General features: G+C 47.2%; 1 protein-coding gene across 2 annotated transcripts in view; it reads right to left on the bottom strand.

Moving 5' to 3' along the window:
- Positions 1–1137: 1137 nt before the first annotated feature.
- GC (GC vitamin D binding protein) overlaps positions 1138–16933 on the bottom strand; it is a 263059-nt gene continuing 247263 nt past the window's right edge. The window contains exon 13 of one of the 2 annotated variants that reach the window (XM_086961757.1): positions 1138–1414. The gene's annotated coding sequence lies outside the window, so the exon portion shown is untranslated. The remainder of the gene's footprint in view (positions 1415–16933) is intronic. The other variant, XM_086961756.1, reaches the window with a different exon arrangement.

The following is a 16933-nucleotide window of genomic DNA, read 5'->3' as shown; positions in this document are numbered from 1 at the left end:
TAGTAGTCATAACTTTAGGACTCCTAAATGCCTTCTGTGAATACCGAAAGTCTTAAAATTAGGATTTTTCTCAGTTTAGGAGTCCTAAAGTTAGGAGTCTTAACTTTACTACTACTAAATTGAGAAAAATCTTAATTTTAAGACTTTCGGTATTCACAGAAGGCATTTAGGAGTCCTAAAGTTAGGAGTCCTGACTTTACTACTACTAAATTGAGAAAAATCCAAATTGTAAGACTTTCGGTATTCACAGAAGGCATTTAGGAGTCTTAAAGTTAGGAGTCCTAACTTTACTACTACTAAATTGAGAAAAATCCCAATTTTAAGACTTTCGGTATTCACAGAAGGCATTTAGGAGTCCTAAAGTTAGGAGTCCTAACTTTACTACTACTAAATTGAGAAAAATCCAAATTGTAAGACTTTCGGTATTCACAGAAGGCATTTAGGAGTCTTAAAGTTAGGAGTCCTAACTTTACTACTACTAAATTGAGAAAAATCCCAATTTTAAGACTTTCGGTATTCACAGAAGGCATTTAGGAGTCCTAAAGTTAGGAGTCCTAACTTTACTACTACTAAATTGAGAAAAATCCTAATTTTAAGACTTTCGGTATTCACAGAAGGCATTTAGGAGTCCTAAAGTTAGGAGTCCTAACTTTACTACTACTAAATTGAGAAAAATCCTAATTTTAAGACTTTCGGTATACACAGAAGGCATTTAGGAGTCCTAAAGTTAGGACTACTATCTTCTGTGAATACCGAAATGAGTAAGTGCATTCTGTGAATACCGAAATGAGTAAGTGCATTCTGTGAATACCAAAATCGTAGTAAGTTTAGGATTGAGTCTTAAGTTAATTCTGTGAATCGGGCCCTGGGAACCGAAACCGGCCCTGGCAAACTGCTCGGCAGGCCCTCGGGGAGGGCGGGGTGCAGCGGAGCTGTTTGCTAGGGCTGGTTTCAGCCGACTTTGTGACAGGGGACCGGCCTCCGGTCACAAAAACGGTCCCCCAGGGGCCCAAAAACGGCCCCCACCCTGGCGGCCCACCTGGGAAACGCCCGGTGCCTGCTATGGCCAGTCCGGCCCTGGCCTCTCCTCTCTGCAGTGCTCCCTATGCACTTGCTCGAACGGAAAAAAAAACACAGTTCTAGTTTTCAGAAATATATTTTTATTTTTTCCAAAATAAGTCTCATTGTGAGGCTAATGAGGAGGCACATTAGTGGTACCTAAAAGCTACGATGAATAGGACAAATACATTGTAGTTGTAATTTCAGGAAGCATGTGAGCACGTGCTCCCTGTTTGTGGATGTTTCATTCATCCTAGTGCCAAGAAAGGTACTTAGTTGATTGACAGGCGGTTCTGGCCAATCAGCTGCAGCTGTTGTATAATTACCAGGCTCCATGGCTGTGAAAATAAAAAGTCTGTAATGAGACGAGCAAAACATTATTAATGTATGACATTTTCAAAACAATGCAGCTTCTCAACAAACAAACATAAAGAGACTGAAAGGTGCATATCCCCCTGAAGTGCAAACCAGGTCTGCAGTGGATGGGATAGTAATCAAAGACCATGAAATATCCTTAAATATATAGGCCGCCCTATGCGACATGCCATACTGTGGCGGCACATACAAGAGCAGTGGCCCGCTGTGGTGTAATATCAATACAATGTCTCCCATTCCTGTGTCCAAAACTGCAGGAGAGCTCACAACACACCTTGACAGAGCTGAGGATTTACCAGCAGTTTTTTCAAAATATGCCTCAGGCTGCTTGACCTTTGAGAACTGCAGAGGATGTACACATGTGAGTGTGCCTCAGGAGATCACAAGTGTTAGACGTGTCAGCCTTAGGGTGGTCTTCCACCAATCTTTTTGCCTACCGCCTCCATTTTTACTGATCTTGTTTTTGATGGCCTTACGACTCTGAGCACTTTTCAACTGGCAGCCAGTGCTAAAGTGCTTGTGCTTACTCCTTAAAACATGATGACATTGGCTTATTCCCAACTGGCATTTTTACTTTACTTATAAGTTTCTAGTAAAGTGGTACTACATGTACCCTGGGCCTGTAAATTAAATGTTACAAGTGGCCTGCAGTACTTATTGTGCCACCCACTTAAGAAGGTTTTTGATCAGAGATATCGCACCAGCAGTCCTTTTGTAAATATATTTCTGCACACTGTGACCTGTAACTTGTACTATGAGAAGCATTTTAGTTGCACCGCTTTTTTAATGATTGTTATCTTGAATCTGAATTTGTTGAGCTGTTCAAATTCCACCTGATACTTGTTGTTCAGGAACCGAGTAATACCCCACATAGTCATTGGGCAATAGCACCTTAACCTATCAGCTGGGAGGGGGGCGGAGCTCATTACGCCGCTGCAGTCTTTAAATTCATGCCCGCAGCGCGGACGCGTCACTGGTGCGCCGAAGGCGCGTCTAAGGCAAGTCCGGCTGTGCCCGTCCGCGCCTGGACGGGGCAAGGGGCATGCCACTATCAGCCTGATTCATCATTCATATATGCGCTCGCAAAGGGCCAGATTCTGAGAATCTGGCCCTTTGCGAGTGCAATTTTTGCATTTGGGATTCATCATACCAAATGCAAAAATTGCTATTTAGAAACTCGCAAATTTGCGAGGAATAGCATTTAAGGAATCTCTATTAGAGATTCCTTAAATGCTATTCTTGAAACATTTTAAAATTACGAAATCGCAAATTTCGGCCGCTATGTACTGCGAGGTCAAACCTCGTGGTAAATAGCGAAAACTTAGAAAAATGCTTTTAGTAGCATTTTTCTACGTTGCATGTTGCACACACACATGTCCTTTGGACATGTGTGTGCGCAACACCTGTTTAAATTTGCATTTAGGGGGTGCTACAGGGTGTCCTTTGGACACCCCTGGCACCCTTTAAATCGCTATCTTATTTGCGATTAGCTAATTGCTAATCGCAAATCAGGAATACTCCCCGTTCATTCCTATGGGCCTTTTGGCCCATAGGAATGAATGGGGGGTTATTCCTTATTTGAGGTTAGCAATTAGCTAATCGCAAATAAGGAATATGTAGGAATCGCATTTCATTTTGCGATTCCTACATGAATACCGTTTTGCAAGTCAGTAATAGCGATTCCTTATGAATCGCTATTACTGACTCGCAAAACGGCCCTTTGATGAATCAGGCTGTATGTGCCAAAATTATCCTACTCACTTTCAGACCTCAAAACTATGGCACCCGCCAGAAAGGCAATTGCATGACCCTCAACTTCAACTTAAGCTGGAAGAGTTCTTTCACCCAGGTCAAGCACTTAATTTCTGTAAACAAAAGGAGGGCTGTTAGGTTTTTAGCCATACCGTCCTGCCAACCCATGGGGGAGACCCCCTCATGTGAAGGGACTAAAGATAATGTATCTCAACATTCACTCTGCAGTCAAGCACCAACTAGAACTTTTAAATCTCTTGACCACTGACTCGCCAGACATGTTGTTCTTGGCTGAAACCTGGCTATCAGAGGATTCCACCCCTGAATTCTTAGCCACACTTCCAGAAAACAATTTTCTCTTACAAGCTAATAGACCTTCAGGAAAAAGAGGGGGCGGGCTGGCTGCTGCTATCAAAAAAGGACTTCCTTTTATTGCCATTTCTGCTTTAGAAATAACTTTAGTTGACAATCTTATAGTCAAACTGGATTCTATGTCAGGACCGGAGGCTTCAGATTATGCTATATCTTCCTTCGCTTTATTAACATAAAGACTCCACAGCAGCTTAGGAAAAGATATAATAAGAACAAAAAAAATGCTTTAAACATAAAGCATTGACGTAATGTTCAACAAATCAAACAACAACTCCCAAGAGTCTCTTTGTATAACAATAGTCCATAGTCCTTCCACTCTGTCTATCATCACTATAAAACCGGACTTCTCATCTTCTTCCTCCTCTTTCTTCGCTGCTCCCGCAGCCAGATAAGTGCTTTTCCTATTTTTTCCCTTTTCAATGTTGCGGATTGTATTGTGTACGATCGTTGGGGGACTCATTGCGTGGTTTATTCCCTTACAGAGTCCCCGGTTGCGGGAACGTTCTTCGTTCCTACGCGACTTTATTTCCCACTTGTGTGCGGTGTGTACAAAGACCGCCAGGGGGCGGCCTGTCGTCTCGCCGACCCTTCGGCGCGCCTCCGCAGTGCCAGGAGCCGCGCCGTGGAGTCTGCTTGCGCAGGAGCCAGCCCTCGCGTACCCCTCTGACACCTGGTGCCCCGGGTCTGTAATTTTCTACTCTTGACGCCCCGTTGGGGTCTGTATAGCGGCTCTGACCGCGTGAATCACCTTCGGGTGTCCCTTGTGCACCTCTTTATCCAAAGTGTGGCCTAGCGCGCTTGAGGGGTGCGGAGACCCGGTCCCGGCGAGGAGGGTCTGCGCGCTTGGGGGTTGGTGCAGCCCACCTGCCACGTCAGTTGGCCAAAAACGTGATCGCAGCCGCCTGGCCTGCCCACATTCGAGATCTTTCTCGGTTGCCGCCCTCTTGGGTGCCCCGCATTTACCCTTGGTTCCGAGATGGAAGGGGAATACGAGGAAGAACCCTGCCCCTATCTGCAGGACGACAAGTTCTACCAGGCGGTGGACAATTCCATCTACCGCTGCGTGACAGAGGTGGTAGGCCCCATGGAAGACCGCCTTTCCGCCCGCATCGTGGAAGAGTGCGCGAAGCTGGCAGCGGCGCATGTGCCTCCGTCCCCCGAGCTCCCGGGGACGTCCGGCGGGTTGCCACCCGCCCCGAAGAGGCCTTGTAAGGAGGGGCCGTCATCGGAGGCCCAAGGTGTGGACAGGGGCGCTTTTGAGCGTCTTCGAGACGCCTTCCTGGCTAAGGCAACGGCGGTGCCCCCTACACCCTTGGTGGACCCTAGTGCTTCGGGGGACGTGTCTACGGCCCCCGCCTCCCCAATCTACGACTCTCCGGACACGGACGACGACGGGGAATCGACCCGGTCTTGGCTTCCGACGCCCTCTGCCAAGGAGATGCCCCGAGATGAGTCGGGCATGCTGGACCCGGACGAGATAGTCCACCCCCGCTCCGCGGCCTGGACACCGGGGGAGACGGTGGCAAAATTTGTCGCGGGCAGGCTGCGCAAGCCCCTGGAGAAGGAGGCAAGGGGTTGCCTACGTGGGGAGTGCCCTCGGCCAACTTTGGAAGGGAAAGTGGCCATGACCCCAGAATTGGACACCAAGATGGCCACCTTCCTGGCGAAGTTTATGAAGGACCCCAGGAAAGGGATTGACCGGTCCTGGCGGGCCTGCCAGGACAAATTATTAGATGCGGTCGGGCCCGCCACGAAGATCCTCGACATGGCGGAGGAGGCTAGAGCGAATGGCACCGCCATTTCCCCGGAGGTGCTCTCGAATTGGGCCCGGAGGGTGATTGTGTTCTTGGGCAACGCCAACTGTGCCCTGTCTACGGAGAGGCGGCGTTCGCTCCTCATCAAGCTGGACCCAAAGTTGGGGGACCTGGCCTCGTCGGAGGCGGGTGCTGTGGCCCAGGGAGGCCTCTTTGGCGAACCCTTCATCAGGGAGCTGGGCAAGTTCGTGAATACGTTCACGTCGCTGGATAAGGCCCAGTCCAGCATCAAGAGGGTGTTCCACCAGCGTTTCTCCGGAGGGGCCGGTCGCGGTAGGGGCCGCGCGATCGGCCGTGGTCAGCAGACCAGCAACAAAGGACAAGGCTCCGGAAGAGGCCAATACCAGACCTCTGCCAACTATACCAACTTCTACCCCACCAGGGGACAACGCTTCGGTGGCAGGGGGTTCAAGAAGAACTCCGGACAGGGAAATGCCCCCGGTAAGTGTACTTTGTCTGGATCAGGTTCCTATTGGGGGGCGGCTGGCAAGCTTTTACGGGGAGTGGGAATTGCTCACTGCCGACGCTTGGGTTTTGCAAAATGTACGAGGTTTCCATATAGACTTTTACGACCAGCCCACTCAGGCGAGGCCCCCGCGCCCGATGGTTTTTTCAGAGTCCGACGCGCGGTTGATAGACGGGGAGATCTCGGACTTGCTGCGCAAGGGAGCCATCCGTCTATCATCGCGCCACCCACATGGGTTCCTCAGCAACGTCTTTTTAGTGGACAAGACGGATGGGGGCAAAAGACCCGTGATCAATCTCAAAGAGTTCAATGGGTGGTTGGTCTACCGTCACTTCAAGATGGAGGGTATCCACCTCCTTCGAGACGTGCTCCTCCCTCGGGACTGGATGGTGAGACTGGATCTCAAGGACGCCTACTTGGTCGTCCCCATCCACCCCCCTCATCGTCGTTTCCTACAATTCCTATGGGACGACAGGGTTTTCGAATTCACAGCTCTGCCGTTCGGTCTTTCTTCGGCCCCGTGGTGCTTCACGAAGGTCCTCCACCCGGTAGTGGAGTTTCTCAGAAGTCAAGGGGTCCGTATGTTAGTATACTTGGACGACATCCTCCTCATGGGGCAGTGCCCAGAGGTGCTGGCGGGCCAGCTGCGTCAAGCTGTCGGCCTACTCCAGAGACTGGGGTTTGTGATCAACGGCTCCAAGTCGGTTTTGGTTCCCACTCAACAGATCACTTTTTTAGGTTTCGTGGTGGACTCGGTACAGGCGGTCTTGAGCCTGCCGGGTCGGAAGGTCGCGAAGATACGGCACCTGCTTCGGCAGACGATCGCGAAGGACCGTACGTCCCTGCGACATATCGCCAAGGTGGTGGGTCTTCTCTCGTCCTCCATCCAGGCGATTTTCCCAGGTCCGTTGCACTACAGGGCTCTCCAACGCCTGAAGGCGCAACATCTGCGCCGTGGGATGAGTTACGATCAGTGGGTTCCCCTCACGGACGAAGTGAAGGAGGAGATGTCATGGTGGCTGTCTCACATGGAGGCATGGAATGGTCGGGCGATCTTCGGTTCGGCTCCGGACCTGATCATAGAGTCCGACGCCAGCAGGTCGGGCTGGGGCGCCCGGTGCGGGGATTTTTCCACCGGCGGCGCCTGGTCTTCAGAAGAACAACAATTGCATATCAATTGTTTGGAGCTCCTGGCGGGCTCCTTCGCAGTTCGTTGTTGGACCAAGGATTCGGTCAAGGCTTGTGTCCTGTTACGGATGGACAATATTTCGGCGGTTCGGTATGTGAACCATCAGGGAGGTCCTCGTTCCCGCGCCTTGGCGGACTTGGCGAAGGACTTCTGGGATTATTGCCTGGCTCGTCACATTGCGGTGACGGCGGAGTATCTGCCAGGCCAGTGCAATCAGGTAGCGGATTGGCACTCCCGACATCTCAGGGACGCCAGCCAGTGGAAACTGGATCCGGAGGTCTTCCGGTGGCTACACTCCCTCCGGGGTCCCTTCTCGGTGGACCTCTTTGTGTCCCGTCTCGACCACCAACTGCCGTGTTTCTTCAGCTGGAGGCCGGACCCTCTGGCTGAGGCCACGGACGCGTTCTTACAGGATTGGAGTCGGGAACAGCCGTTTGCGTTTCCCCCGTTCTCCATGATCATGCGAACGGCGGCTCAGATACGCCGCCAGGGTGCGGAGCTGGTGTTGGTTACACCACTCTGGAGGTCTCAAGTGTGGTTTCCGGTTCTTCTGGAACTTTCTTGGGATTTTCCAATCCTACTCCCCCTGTTTCCTCTGCTCCTGACAAGTCCGGATCAGGAACCTCATCCCCTCGTCATGCAGAACTCTCTCCGCCTCGTGGCATGGAGGCTCTCAGGAGACGCTGGTCGCTCCCGGGCCTTTTGGGGTCGGCTGAACACTTGCTCTCCAAAGCATGGGCCGATAGTACGACGAAGCGGTACAGATCCGCTTGGCTTAAGTGGATGCGTTGGTGTTTACGAAGGGGTTTGGATCCCTTGGTCGCAGGCCTCGTTCCCGTGCTGAATTTCCTGGCGCATTTGGCCGACAAGGGCCTGGCGTATAGGACGATCAATGCTATTCGATCGGCGATTTCGGATGGCCACGACAACATCGATGGCCATCCAGTAGGGGAACATCCTTTTGTGTGCCGGCTTCTGCGAGCTATCCGCCTCGCGCTGCCTCCGGAACCCAGGTACTCCGTCCTTTGGGACGTCAACTTGGTTCTGAATTTGTTCCTGTCGTGGCCGGCCAATTCCTATCTGTCTCTTAAAGAGCTGTCGGCGAAGTTAGCCATGTTGTTATGTTTGGTTTCTTGTAGACGCGTCTCTGACGTGCGCGCGCTGGATGTCTCTGCACGCATTTTTTCTCCGGATGGGGTTACTTTTACAGTGGGCCGACGCACTAAGGCGTCGTCGCGTTCCATTTCATATCCAGCTTTTCTTGACACTCCTAAGTTGTGTGTCGTGCAATGCCTCAAAGCATATGAGGCCCTGACCTTGCATTTGCGCCCTCCGGGCGAGCGTCAGTTGTTGATTGCCCTGCGGAAGCCACACAAAGCTGTCTCCTCGCCCACTATTGCTCGGTGGGTGCGGTGGGTCATGCAAGAAGCAAGCATCAATACTTCTCTCTTTGGAGCACACTCCGCCAGGGGGGCCATGGCCTCTAAGGCATTCTCGGTGGGTGCTCGTTTGGAGGACCTGATGCGAGCGGCGGATTGGTCCTCGGATTCCACCTTTAAGAGGTTTTATTTTAAGCCGGTGGTGGATTTGGCCCAGTTGGTGGTAAGTAAGCTTTGAACTAGCATAATCTGAAGCCTCCGGTCCTGACATAGAATCGAAATTTGCCTAGCTTACGTAACGGTAAGTTTCAATTCTATTAAGGACACAGAGGCGAGGATTATCCCACCCAGGCTACAGTGGTGTCTCTACCCACCCGTATGTCAGTAAGTAAAGCGTTTTCCTTTACATGGTCAGTGCTGTGTTGATCACTGAATGCTCCTCGCCTTGTTGTCGCATTCCTGAACCACCTCGCTGATGCTGTTCCTTTTTCGACAGGCAACGACGGTGCTAAACAGGACCAATGAGGCTCAAGCGTAATCTGCGCGAAGAAAGAGGAGGAAGAAGATGAGAAGTCCGGTTTTATAGTGATGATAGACAGAGTGGAAGGACTATGGACTATTGTTATACAAAGAGACTCTTGGGAGTTGTTGTTTGATTTGTTGAACATTACGTCAATGCTTTATGTTTAAAGCATTTTTTTTGTTCTTATTATATCTTTTCCTAAGCTGCTGTGGAGTCTTTATGTTAATAAAGCGAAGGAAGATATAGCATAATCCTCGCCTCCGTGTCCTTAATAGAATTGAAACTTACCGTTACGTAAGCTAGGCAAATTTCGATTCTCCAAATAGCACACTGATAGGTGTCCTTCTGTATAGACCAACAATAGCGATGCCAGATTTCCCTAAAGCTTTTGCAAATAGCATCGCATCCCTGACAGTGGACTATGACAAAGTCCTGATTTTAGGTGACATGAACTATTGGGCTAACGAGGAGGAAGGGAGAAAGGCAGCCAGGGAACTAACTGAGTCCCTTGCTGACCTAAATCTCATCCAACACATCCACTCTGCCACGCACATCAAAGGCCATACACTCGATCAAGTGTTGTCTATCAATATCACCCTCCAGAACTTTGCTATTAACCCTTGTGTATGGTCAGGCCATTATACTATCAGTTTTACTTTGGGTGATATGTTTCTGCCTAAATCTTTGCCTCATTTAAAAGGTACTTTCAGAAAATGGAACCGCATTGATATGAAATCTCTTTGGGACATAAAAATCATGAGCAGCCCACTAATCAGGATAACATCGACAGTTTTGAGAGGGAGATTGCTAATTGGCCATTGAATACTATCGATATCCACGCCCCTATACAGATTAAAACCTCCCATATAAGGCGACATGAAGCATCTAAATGGTTCACTACTGATTTAAAAATTATGAAACTCAATGTACGTCAAGCCGAAAGTACCTAGTACAGGCTAGAGAGCAACACATTGCGAGCCTCATGGCTTATAAAAAAGCTTTCCCGGAGGCAAAGAGATTATTTTTTACTACCGAAGTACTCAACTCAAACAATAGGACGAAAGATATCGTCAGGATTGTGAAAGAGTTGTATAATCCTGGCCGTGTGACCCCCCCCCCCCCCCATCACTGCCACACAGAAACTTTGTAACAATTTGAATTCTTTGTGGAAAAAAAATAAAAAATCCAAGATTCAATTGATGCTAGCCACAGTAGAGTAGAAGACCCTCTAAGCAATTCCATCTCTACCTCTCTGACCACCTTTCCTTGCCTAAATAGAGACATTTTCTCCGAACTTGTAAACAAAGTAAAATCAGGCTTCCCCAAGAGGTATGCCCCCTCCATATATTAAAATCCATCTATCTGTATTTTCCAGACACTATCCTTGACCTCTTGAACCTTTCTCTTACCCAAGGTATTGTGCCTTCAGTCTTTAAAGAAGCAGTGGTCATCCCGTTGCAAAAAAAGCAAGGCATTGACCCTAATAAGCTGGATAACTCCAGACCTATATCTCTCCTTCCCTTTCCCGCTAAATTATTGGAGATGTATGTAGCCAGTTTTTTTAGTTCCTTCTTAGAGGAAACCAACTTTTTAGACACCCAACATGCAGGTTTTCGCCCATCACACTCCACCGAATCTGTCATACTATCCGTTATAGATGGTCTAAAAGGTAAGGCGGATGAGGACTGCACACAGGCCTTGATTCTCCTGGACCTGTATGCAGCCTTCGATACCATCAACCACGAAATACTGTTGGATCATATTGCTGCAGCCAGTCTTAGAGGCACTGCCTTGAGTTGGTTCAGATCCTTTTCAGAAGGCCGCAAGCAATCGGTGTGGCTCTCAGCCTACAAGTCCAATACTGTAAATATGAGTTGTGGAGTTCCGCAAGGCTCCTCTCTTTCCCTGATTCTCTTCAATGTGTATATACCCCCACTCATATCCAGACTCCATCAGATGGGGATTAAGATTTACAACTATGCTGACGATATGCAGCTAATTTTTACCATTGAAGAGTCAATTAAATCAGATACATTTCTTAGGAACTTATTGCTATTCATCAAGAATTGGATGGACAGCAACCAGTTAAAACTGAATTCGGAAAAAAAGGAAATCATTATTCCCAAAAACAAAATTCTTGATTGGAGTTAGGCACGGCACCTCTCCCTAAGCCTGTGATTAAGAGCCTGGGCATACAAATAGATTCGGACCTTTCTATGAGCTCGCAAATTAGCTCAGTTACTTCTGCTTGCTTCGTCCAACTTCGGAAACTGCGAAAGATCAGAAGATTTTTCAGCAGAGAGGCCAGCATCCAAATCATTATCGCCTTGATTCTTTCCAAAATTGATTACGGAAACGTGATGTACCAGGGCCTCCCACAAAATCAGAAACACCGTCTGCAGATGATTCAGAATCAAGCAGCTAGAATTATTTACCAACAAGACAGACGTTGTCATATTAGACTGCTGCTGAAAGAGCTTCACTGGCTCCCCGTAGAGCAGCACTCTCTGTTTAAAACAGGATTCATCCTAGTCAAAGCCATACACAATATGGGTCCCAAATACATATCTTCAAGAATCCTCAAATACTACTCTCAGTCACTGTTCTCAATATGGTGCGCGCGTGTGCGCGCGCCCACCTATCTTCCTGTGAGCGCGCACTCCCGTTTCTGGAGCGCGCACACACAGGGCACCCCGAGAGAATTCGCACTGCTGCTTTAAAAATCGAGCGGCGCGAAAAGCACTTCCTTGATGAGGTTTTCCCAGCAGGAGTGCAGGTAAGGCTTTCCTGGGGCACCTCCTGCTGTATGTTTTTGGGGCGGCACTGTGCGGGGAGACTGTGGGCTATTGTTTAGGTATTCATGTTAATCACAGCTCCTTCACGAGCTGTGATTAACATGACAACTTAAACAAAAGCCCACAGTCTTCCCCGCCCCGCGCTTTACTAACAAAAGAGTAGAGCAAGTTTAAAAACACAGCGCTGTGTTTTTAAACTTGCTCTACTCTTTTGTTAGTAACTGTTGGAGAGCATTGCCTGACCTTCTCAGTATAGTGTAATAGCGCCTTGTGGTCTCCGCATGGCGCGACCCCAGAATTCCCTCCAGTTTGTTCCTCGTGAGGTGAGAAACCCTTCCTTGCGCGCCCGTATGAAAGCTCCATTACTTTAATTAGGTTTGAAGGGTTGAGATTTCAAATGCAAATCTGGGTCCTTGCATGTGTAAATGTGCAGCTGCAGTCTCAGAACATGCCAACAGATATCAGCTGAGGTGCCGGCCATCGGTGACTCAACTCAAGGCTGGCGAACAGGCCTTCAACGTGTCAAAACGCAAGGCCTACTCATTAACGCAGGGGACTGCTGATTTGTTAGGCAAGGGTTAAACATGCTGTTGCTTGTTTGAGCGCAAAAAGATTTACTTCTAAATGCAAAGTATTTTTCTGAAAATCCCAGTACCTCGAAAACATGCCGCAAAGTCGTGCATTTTGAATCAAACTTTACACTTTATCTACTCACAGACGAGTTTCCTCTGCAGTCACAAAGCTGAATAAAAAGAGGGGCAAGAGAGGCCCCTTTATAAACAACCAGAACAGTGTGGTTGGGACTTTCTAGGAAATGTGAGATGACATTTTTAGCACGAATTTGTCTGACTATATAAAATGCTTTTTACATTAAGGAAGCCACAATACTGCAGATATTAGAGCGCTAACCTGTTTCCAGGCACTCTTTGTTTTGGCAGATCAGGGAGCTAAACTAAAACGTATTTCATGCAGTTTGATAAAGTAAGGAAGTCAGTATTTCATCTTCTGTGTACATGGTTCACATTCTCACAGCCTGGCTGCAGGGGAGGATATCGTATCCCTTCCTGTGGGACTGCATTCTGCTTTAATAGTAGTCCTGCTCACATATGTTCAATTCATCTAAATCACATGCTTCTCCAAAGAGTAGCTTTCTAGCTACCTGTAAGTAGTTCACATGCCCAGTGCACTAAATTAGAAGATTTTGGTGAATTGGGCAATATAAGTATACCAAATTTTTAAAGAGTGCATTTGAGACAAAAACATTATTTTCAGAGTTCATAAGTTGATGTTTGTGAAAAATGGTTGAATTTCCAATTTAACCATTCCAACCTTTTAGTTCGTTAAACATATACACGTATTATTTCAGCACCAAGATAACACCATACAGATGCTATGTTATGTTATATATAGAGCTGATATTTCAGTAATAAACAATGCAGCGTTGGAGACTTATTTTGATCTTGTTGCATTGCAGCTATGGCTGTTAAGTGTTAACTAGATACAGAGGTTTCACACTGATATTGGCTATTTTCCAATCCTGGTGTGGTCACTAATGTAACGTGTCTGGTGTGGTCTCTGTTACAGTACTAATATTAGTGAGTCAGGCTGATTTTCTCTGAACATAAGTAGCTCTTATTGGACAAATGGTTGGAGACACCTGTCTGACCCTTTTCACCACCCCATTCAGTTCCACCACCCTTGGCTGTCTTCATCTTTAAAGCCTGGGTTCCAACTAGTGACCTTTGGAGTGTGCATGACCAGCTCATGTGTTACTGTGGCCAATATGGCCATATTATCTCTCTCCTTGCTTTGATCTGAGGCTGTCATGTCACCTTCCCTCAGTGGATGTTTCTATGTATGTTTGTTTTATAGGCACACACCCAGAGAGAGCAGCACACTGCTGAAAGTGTGTGAAAGCGGCTGCATATTCATTGATGGTTATTCCGAAGGAGCACTTCGTCCACTTGTGCCTTCTTCTTTTCTATTTAATTCTCTTCCTTCTTCCATGCTCTTTTCTAAATTCTAGGAAAGTTGTTTCACTCCATCTCTCTCTAACCATCAGCTGAAGAACTGTGGCCATGCTGGAATGGTGTGGGAGTGAGGAGAAGAGGTTATATATAAAGGACTAATCGCAGTGAAACTGGCGGCCATGCTGGAATGGTGTGGCATGGCCGCCAGTTTCACTGCGATTAGTCCTTTACCTATCTCTAAACACTCCCACACCTTTCCAGCATGGCCGCCATACTCACCACGACTAGTCCCTCTTTCATTTCTGAATTCCCCTATATCTAGCCCTCAGGCACGAGCACGACAGCGATTCCCGCCATTTTGTATCCTGCATAGACAAGGAGCAGCCAAACCAGGAAGTAAGTACCTGCAGAATGCTCTAATCGGCATTTCCATACCCCACGAGGACCATAACTCATAAAAATCTACTTTCTTCCTTCTCAGTGAGACACGATTGGTCCGGTCTCGTATTTAGAGGCTCCCTTGCCCTGGTTTGGTAATTATTTTATTTTATGAGCTTTTCATCACCTTCTCACCGGTCCATCTATATGTTTTTACTCACTCTTTTATTTTCCCGCTTTTTTGGCAGGATACTATTGTGCTCCTAAACCCTTCATTTTCCTTACTTGCTTTGATTCCAAAAGCATAGGTACTGCTTAACAGACTACTTTGTGGACCACAATATTGGTAAATCACGATCTGTATGCTCGCGCTACTTTCCTTTTAAAATTGATCACGTAGAGCTAAACGATAATTCACAAACTCCTTTCGCCTCTGAACCGCATGTAAAAATCTTTACACGTAACCGCCGGTTACCAACACTTCGCAGCTTACACCGCTCGCCACCCGTTTTTAAACTTTGCATGGCCCAACTCTGAGCTCATTGAATGTTTTTTAATCTCATGCGTCGCCCCTCACAGTTCCGTCACTGCGTCGGATTTTAAATGTTGTCCCCACTGTCATAAACAATTCACAATAGGTTGCATGGAAACAAAAGCCTGTCACGCCACCACGTTACAATTCACAAAATTACTATTCCTAAAAGATGAATAACTGCCACAAACAGTTCACAATGCCACAGATGATCACTGGTCAGAATTATATACATGCCTAGTCTTTTTGTTATTGACCAATGTTTATGTTTTGTCTCCCCTTTTTTTGTTTCCCCAATATAACTGTATGTATGCTTATAGGCCCCAAAAAACTGTTATGCTTTCAAGACAAACAAATTAATTCTTTGTCCTGAAGATGATGCCATGTATCTGTGTGTAGGCGTTGAAACGCCGTCGACATAGTAGCATCATATGTACCCTACAAATAGAAAATTGTTCACAATGATGCTTTGTACTTTACCATTGTCTGTTCACTGAGATACTAGCACAGACCGCCTTTGTTGCGTCAAGTTTACCCCCCTGTTTTGTCTTGTCACCAGTGGGTTACTGGTTGTACCCACCTTGTAAAAAATCCTTTTATGTTTTCCATATCTCTTAAAATAAAAACCTGTCCTGCTGGACAAAGGTCATACTGACTATTGAGTGTATGTCCATCAATTCTGCCTAATCCCTGAACTACTAGGGACCACTGTCTTTTGAAATACGTAACTGCCCAAGGTCCCTAGTGATATTCCTTTGGGTCTCCCATGTTCTTTGAAAATAATCTACACAAAGGGCTGCATACCCCCTGCAGTTAGTCTGCAGCCAAGACAGGCAGGATGCCTGCGTACTTCAAAGAGAACCCTCTAGAAGCCTCTCCCACCTTCCAGAGGGAGGGCATCAGGTATAAATATTAGATCGCAGATACCACCTCTTCAGTACACTTCTGGACCTGTGGATACTCTGCAAGAAAAGAAGGACTGCTGTGCTGCCGAAAGGACTGCTACTCTGATGGACTGCTGATCTGTAGGACTGTTGCCCAGCTGTGCTGGCCTGCTGACCTTTTGCCAGGGCGAGAATGACTGGACCTGCATTTGTTGAATCCAGGATCTCAAAGTGACTCCAAGGACTAGTTGGCTAGCCTCCTGACAAAGCCCCAGGGACAAAAGGCTCCAACAACCTTGAACCCAGCACCTAGGCTCTGCCATCTGTGAGTCCTATGTGGTAATGAATTCTAAGAATTGCTAGAGTGGGCCTGGGGTGGACAATGTGTTGCACCGCAGAGGGGTGCTGGTGGGAAGTGTAAATTAGGATCTTTCTTAAGTGTGCATATTTCTGATGTCATTCGAACATGGCTGGGCCTAGTGCCGCTAGTAATAATTCTGGATGCGATTTATACCCAAAAATACATGATGTTCAAGTTGTGTTCATTATTCTGTGTGCCGAATACAAATGTTATTTACATACATTACAAATGGCTTTTGTGATGCTCAAGGTATTTATCGTGAGTGTGTGCTGTTTCAATGCTTTACAAATTGCCTCTGTGGTAAGCCTGACTGCTCATTGCCGAGTTACCCAAGGGTGATTGCAGTGTATACAGTGTGTGTAATCACCCACCCCTGACGAGTGTGGCAGGTTCTTCCTGACTGGGGTACTGCTTCAGCCAACCAGAAAGTTCCAGTTCCAACAAGTACTCAGTGATGCACTTTCGATGAGTACTTGATGTTGTGCCCATGTGATCAGATGGTGCTGTGCATCAGCTGAGCACTGGAGCATGCATTAGGCAGTGATAAACTGCAAGGTGGGTGATCACAGATACAGATAGTTGGAGGCAGACAGGAATATATATTGAACTACTGTGTTGCTCTGAACAATACCAAAATAATTAGATAAGGGGTCAGTGCCTGTCCAGGAGTGTGTTTTAATCAGCTTGGTCCCTGGGTTGCTTTTTTGGTTACAACTGACACACACAGAATCCTGAGTAACCACATGACATCACACATACAAGACAAAGCATACTATCAAGATAAGGAATGAACTGAATAACTGTCACAAGATACACCAGGAAGCGGGATGGAGTCCATTTCAGGAGAACAGGTAGGTGCATTATGGGAGAGCATGGTATTATACATTACCACTTCAGCCCCTGTAAATCCGCAATCTTTCACAAAAGATATTTTTCTCAGATGCCCACCACAGAAAGCATAGAAACACATAACAGTGAATAACGCATTTTAAGTAAGACAAGCAAATTAAACAAATATGTTAAGTAATGATTTTCATTCATGGCTTCACAGAGTTATAATTAGACATGAGTACTACATTACACT

This window comes from Lissotriton vulgaris, chromosome 3_1, assembly GCF_964263255.1.
Source record: "Lissotriton vulgaris chromosome 3_1, aLisVul1.2, whole genome shotgun sequence".
NCBI lineage: Eukaryota > Metazoa > Chordata > Amphibia > Caudata > Salamandridae > Lissotriton > Lissotriton vulgaris.
The sequence above is the reverse complement of the archived record's forward strand: the minus strand, read 5'-3'. Positions and strand labels throughout refer to the sequence as shown.